The sequence below is a fragment of the Hylaeus anthracinus genome, unplaced genomic scaffold (assembly GCF_026225885.1).
Source record: "Hylaeus anthracinus isolate JK02 unplaced genomic scaffold, UHH_iyHylAnth1.0_haploid 11981, whole genome shotgun sequence".
NCBI classification, from domain to species: Eukaryota; Metazoa; Arthropoda; class Insecta; order Hymenoptera; family Colletidae; genus Hylaeus; species Hylaeus anthracinus.
In genome coordinates, this window is record NW_026534329.1 from 8,469,664 (window position 1) to 8,476,109 (window position 6,446).

General features: G+C 33.6%; 1 protein-coding gene and 1 long non-coding RNA gene across 9 annotated transcripts in view; one reads left to right on the plus strand and one right to left on the minus strand.

Annotated features, from left to right (window-relative positions):
* The window catches only part of LOC128885336 (putative phosphatidate phosphatase), a 79,681-nt gene that overhangs the window by 58,137 nt on the left and 15,098 nt on the right, over window positions 1-6,446 (minus strand). The gene's annotated exons all lie outside the window — the stretch shown is intronic.
* The window catches only part of LOC128885346 (uncharacterized), a 7,683-nt gene continuing 2,300 nt past the window's right edge, over window positions 1,064-6,446 (plus strand). Inside the window, exons 1-2 of one of the 4 annotated variants that reach the window (XR_008459593.1) lie at window positions 1,064-1,483; window positions 6,154-6,324. This is a non-coding gene — a long non-coding RNA (uncharacterized LOC128885346). Of the gene's footprint in view, window positions 1,484-5,617; window positions 6,325-6,446 lie in introns of those variants that run through there. The other 3 variants (XR_008459594.1, XR_008459592.1, XR_008459591.1) reach the window with 3 other exon arrangements.

The following is a 6,446-nucleotide window of genomic DNA, read 5'->3' on the forward strand; positions in this document are numbered from 1 at the left end:
AGAATATTTAGAATATTCAGAATATTTAGAATATTCAGAATATTTAGAATATTCAGAATATTCAGAATATTTAGAATATTTAGAATATTTAGAATATTTAGAATATTTAGAATATTTAGAATATTTAGAATATTTAGAATATTCAGAATATTCAAAATATTTAGAATATTTAGAATATTTAGAAAAATTTTCATAGCTAATAATTTTATTAATTTATTATCTGTTTCGCTGAAAAGAAAATGGTTAACGCGAAGCAATGACTAGAAAATACATTTATGGTGATTTGACGAAGTCTCGACAGTAATAAATCTTCGTTTTAATTCAGCCGTATAACTTTAACGGGGCCGTGTTTTACAATTTATGCGTGGTTTCTATTTTTACTTGATTGCAGATCGAGCGAAACCAGTTCCCTTCCTTAATGCAAATAGTAACGTTTACTTCGATCAGAGTTGATATCGATGATGCATCGAGATAAGGCTTGCCGGAATTAATGACTGTTTGTTTAACTTTTTTTTGTCGGAGCATTTACTTTTCTTTTCCATTTTAACAGTTTCAACTGTTTCTCTTTCGAAGCTCACAGTACATGTTTCTGTAAAGGGTACTATGTAGTTGTTGTCTGACATTCGTGAGCTGATATTTTTCTTTTTTTAATAGTTGTCGATAACGAATACTCAAATCTTGTGTAATTTTGGAAGCACAGTGAAGTTATTTTTGCATAGTAATTTTATTGTGCATTGGTATGTAATAATATACTTTAGAATAATTATTAATTTAAGTTTCTTAAGAATATATTAATCTCATATATTTATCATAAATTATAATATGTATATACATAGGTGTAGCCTATATATTAATAGTTATAATTGTAAATTAAAATTATTTATTAATATTTTTAATTATAAATTATAGTTTAAAAAATGTATATATATACTATATGCATATATTAAATATTACGTATTGGTATGTAATAATATACTTTAGAATAATTATTAATTTAAGTTTCTTAAGAATATATTAATCTCACATATCTATTATATTTTGTTGTCTTACATCTTTAATTAGAATGAATTCAATTTTCGTAATAACGTAACATCGTACATCGATCAACCAACGCACGACGTTAAAAAATGGCAATCCCCTCAATTTATGAATTACGATGAAATCACCGCCGTGAGATCTAGTCTAAAAAAGAACGATAATGCATATCGTCAGCTTCCTAGCGACATAAAAACCGGTGCTATTAAATGGCACGTTTACTGAGTCATCGACTCTTCAGAAATTCGCATCCGATGACGCAGGTGGAGAACACATCGATGCTTTTAAATGGATGTCAAGGCGTATCTAAATACGTTTTGCTCCAACTGTACCGCGATTCCTCGGCGCTGGTTAGTAATCACGTCGGGTATAACACGTATTCCGTTCATTATCGATACTTGCATAACACGCGGACAGTGAGCGCGTACGAACGAGGCGATTACACGAGGTGCCACGCCGACATCTATACTGTTACAACGAGTTCTTTTCTTGCGGCGCATCGCGTATAACGTTTATCGGGTACAAGAAACACCAGGCGCGGTATCGAATGCACGTTCGTTCGTCTCGCGTTACGTTATTGATCGAAACAACGGGAATCGTTTCTAATACGCTACGATCGTTTACTATTTATTACTTGTCGAAGTAACGTTGGGAGTAACGAGCCATGAGAATATCTTGCGAGAAATTGTTACAGCCAAATTAAAATGGACAATGGAGAAATCAAAAGAACCTGGAGGGGATGAGGTGGGGGCTGGAAGAGGAGAGGGGAGGGGAGGGGAGGGGAGGGGGAAGTTAAAGAAATCCAAAGGCAGATGCAATACAACAAAATTATGTATTGGTACGTAGTAATATTCTTTAGAATAATAATTAATTTAATTTTCGTTATTACGAAATACCAAAACATATGCAAGGTGTCCCAAACATGTTGTAACACCTTAAAAGGGGTGGTTCGGGAGGTGATTTGAAACAACTTTTTCCTTAGCGAAAAATGTTGTCCGAAGCTTCGTTGAGGAGATATTAACGGAAAACACTGACCAATCAGAGCGCACGGATACCGTTGGAGCGGCCGCGGTAGGCGTAGACTGTGCGCTAGGCGGCTGCGCTCATACGCTACCGCGGCCGCTCCAACGGTATCCGTGCGCTCTGATTGGTCAGTGTTTTCCGTTAATATCTCTTCAACGAAGCCTCGGACAACATTTTCGCTAAGGAAAAAGTTGTTTCAACTCGCCTCCACTCTGCATATACAGGGTGTCCCGAAAATGTTGTAACACCTTGAAATAGGTGGTTCGGGAGGTGTGAAACACACGCACGCACGCACGCACGCACACACTTATATACACATATTGGATATACCTATGTATATACACATACACATAATAAATATATGACATTAATACATTATTAAGAAAAAAATATACATGTCGAATTGAGTAACCTCCTCCTTTTCGAAGTCGGTTAAAAATTAATTCTAATTGAATTATTATTCTAAAGAATATTACTACGTACCAATGCATGACAATTAATATATACATATATATGTATAATGTATGAATTGCCTATTACTTTCAATTAATTGGTAATATTTTTGTTTGCGAATAACTGCGTTGAAAATAACGATTCGAAGTCAATTATTTCTCAATTATTACTCTTTTTTTTTCTAAAAATTTTACTAAGATTAATTTTAGTAAATTAAATTAATTTTACTAAAAATAATTAATTATTTGAAGTGCCAGTAACAGTTACTTCAAATTAATTGATATTATTTTTATTTTTCGAATAACTGTACAGAAATAAATTCTTGTAAGAATTACTTCTTATTTTCGTTTCAATTAAAATAATTCATTATTATATCAAATAGGTATTATTTCAAATGAATCGATGCTATTTTTATTTTTCGAATAACTGTAGTGAAATAAATTCTTATAAGAATTATTTCATACTTTCATTTCAACTAAAATTCATTATTTCAGATAGCTATTATCTCAAACGAATCTGTGCTATTTTTATTTTTCGAATAACTGTATCGAACTGCATTATTTCCAATAGCTATTTCTAATATTCGTTCCGATAAAAATAATTCATTATACGAGCTACGCTGTTACGTAAAATAAATTGGTACTTTTTTTAATCTTCAAATAACTGCATTAAAAATAATTATTAATAATTACTTCTCCTTCGCATTTCACTAAAAATTTACCCGGATACATTGCGAGTTTCATTCTTCGTTTACATTATTCCCGCATTCCATCTGACATGATTTCTAAGTAACTCCCGTCTAAACCTGTTAGCATTTACGTGGAAATGTGGCAGACTCCTAGCTGATAAGAGAACAATCGCGTTTTCGATGTGCAATACCGTTGCAAAAGTGTTCATTTATTTACACATTCAACTCCGTCGATCTATTTGCGTGTTACGTAGGAAAAAGAAGAAAACCGAGGATGAAGTGTTCCGCTCATACACATAGAGTACATCAGTGCGTGTGAATCTAATAGCACAAATAGCAATAGCGAAAACGGAGACGGATTAATTTACGACCCGATAATTATTCGTTATCGGTGCTGGATAGACGTGTGAGAAAACTACACATTGTTACGTTATCACGCCCCGCGGTTTTCCAGATTGTCTTTCATAGTTCTCGAGCACGCACATTGAACGTCCATTTATTACGTCGACTTCTGTATACCGAATGCTCTGCTTGATCTCTCCGGAAGGATTATACTCGAGGAGGATTATACTTCCGCTTCTTCGGATGCGTGAAAATTCATTTGTCGAAATTAATTGAAATTAATAATTAAGGGTAAGTCATATCAGGAGACCAAGTGTTAACACGTTGCCTGCCAAGTTGAAACTCGTGAAAATTTCTATATACTTAAAATTTTGTCTAGACTATTGTACATTAGATAATTTAACATCTCTCGTAGCATTTAATTTTTTAACGTCGGCAAATTCACGAAACCTGTTCAGATTTATTTTTATTATTGTCTGACCTTTGAAATTTATTTTTGTAGTTCCTTAATAGAAAGTTCTGTCATCCGTTTCTGGGTGACGTGGCGACGAACGTGTTAAGTGTTTTTCGTGATTTTTTTTTTGAAGAGAAAGTTTTCTTGATTTTTGTTTAACTTTGAGAGTAGTTTAGGTATGTTTTAAAGTACATTTGGTAATTTTTAGGAATCATTTCGCAGAGAGATCTTTGAGATATCTTGTTTATTTTTTCGATACTACATTTCTACAATTCGTGGGAATGGAAATTTAAAAAACGATCGGTCGATCAATTTTCAAATTTCCATTCCCACGAATTGTAGAAATGTAGTATCGAAAAAATTGAATGTGAACTAAAAATTGGAATGAAATCATCGTGCAAAGTAGGCTTTTTATTGGAAAAAGTTTGCTGAAAAATGATAACAATTGATATATTTCCTTTTAACACTCTTAAAAGATTCAATTATTATCTTTTTTGGCGGCACTTTAGTAAATATTCTTAGAAAACGTTTAGGATTCGTTTTGAATTTATCACTGAAATTTTGCACCTTGGAGTGTGAAAATAGCAGCTCTAATAATTAAACTGTAATCAAGTTTCATCTATCACCCTCTCTAAGTGACATCAACTGTTTTTAGCATAATATTTAGGATTCATGTTTTAAACCTAACAGTGAAATGTTGCACCTTGGAGTGTGAAAATAGCAGCTCTAATAATTAAACTGCAATCACGTTTCATCTACCTCCCTCCCTAAGTGACATGGACTGTTGTTGAGATAGCGTTTAGGATTCGTCTCTTAAACCTAACAGTGAAATGTTGCACCTTAGTTAAAATAGCAGCTCTAATAATTAAACTGCAATCATGTTTCATCTACCTCCCTCTCTAAGAGACGTGGACTGTTGTTGGCATAATGTTTAGGATTCATGTTTTGAACCTACCAGTGAAATGTTGCACCTTAGAGAGTTAAAATAAAAACTGTATTAATTAAACTGCAATCAAGTTTCATCTACCTCCCTCTCTAAGTGACATGCACTGTTGTTGTTATAATGTTTAGGATTCGTGTTTTGAACCTAACGATAAAAATATTTTATTCATGAACTTAAACAGTGTGTCTAAAAATATATTCCTTTAATATTTGAAAAAAATATTTATTAAATATTTTGTGCTACTTGTGCGAATATTAAACTTACATTTCATACATCTTGTTTCTATTATATATTTTGAATTGTTTTAAATATTTCATGTACATTCTAAGCACATTTAATTCATGTTCATTTAATATTTGTTTTATATTTAGTGTATATGTGTACAATATTAAAAAAAAAATATTTTATTCATCTTAAATAGTGTGGCTAAATTTCCGACTTTTCGACGTTCATTTATAACTATACTTCTACTGTGGTGAGACCAGTCTTAAAAACACTTTTTTCATTTAAATGCAACAACATTTTACGTGTAACTGAATTGCATATTGCATAAAATAATTGTATATAATTCATTATATATTGAATATAAGAATTAGTTTAGTGTTACTATGATCGACTAGCGATCTTCCGACCACCCGGTACAGCACAGGGACCTTCTCCAATTTTACCTTACACTTTACATATTTATCTTTACATATTATCTTCACGCCGACCATTGACGATTATTAAAAACAACAGAATATATCATAGTTGGTTGAGTAAAATGACTTTGAAAAATTTCTAACATAAGCCATTCTTCGAGACACCCATTAAATTGTTTTGTTTCCCGCGGAATGTAACTTTGCACGAATCGAAGAAGAATGTTGTTTCCATTGGTCGATGTCTGAAGTCCGAACGGGCGACCTTTTCAAACCAAGTATTCTTATGCTCATTGTAACGGTCCCGAAGCAATGCAGTTTACGTGGATGTGCATCGTATCGCGTTGTTTCCCATCGCGTACGTGTCCGTTTCTCCTCGATATTTCATGGGTCGCGGACACGTTATTCCCAACGCTTCTTATTCCCGTGCAGTGGCGGGCCTAAGCGAAATATCTTTCGTACAAGACGCGTGTTAAATTAATGAAGGTTTCTAGTATAGAACTTCCAAGAGCTTTAGTAATGCAGGAAATAATGTAGGAAAGGAATAATTGAATATGTTAAAATATGTTTGTTGCAGAAAATAAAAAAGAAAGGATAGGAAAAAACAAGCAGTTTTGGATCACGGTTCTCACGCAACTCCCGAACCGAACCGAACCGAACCGAACCGATTCAAAACAACGCAACACAATTTTCGTCTTCTTCCTGTTCGCCGCTGTCAGCTTTCGATTCTCTTAAATCGATAACTTATGTGAGTCAAAACAACATAATAGTGCTCGCCCGTGTCGGCTTCACGCAATGACACACACACACACACACACACACACACGCACGCACGCACGCACGCACGCACGCACGCACGCACGCACGCAC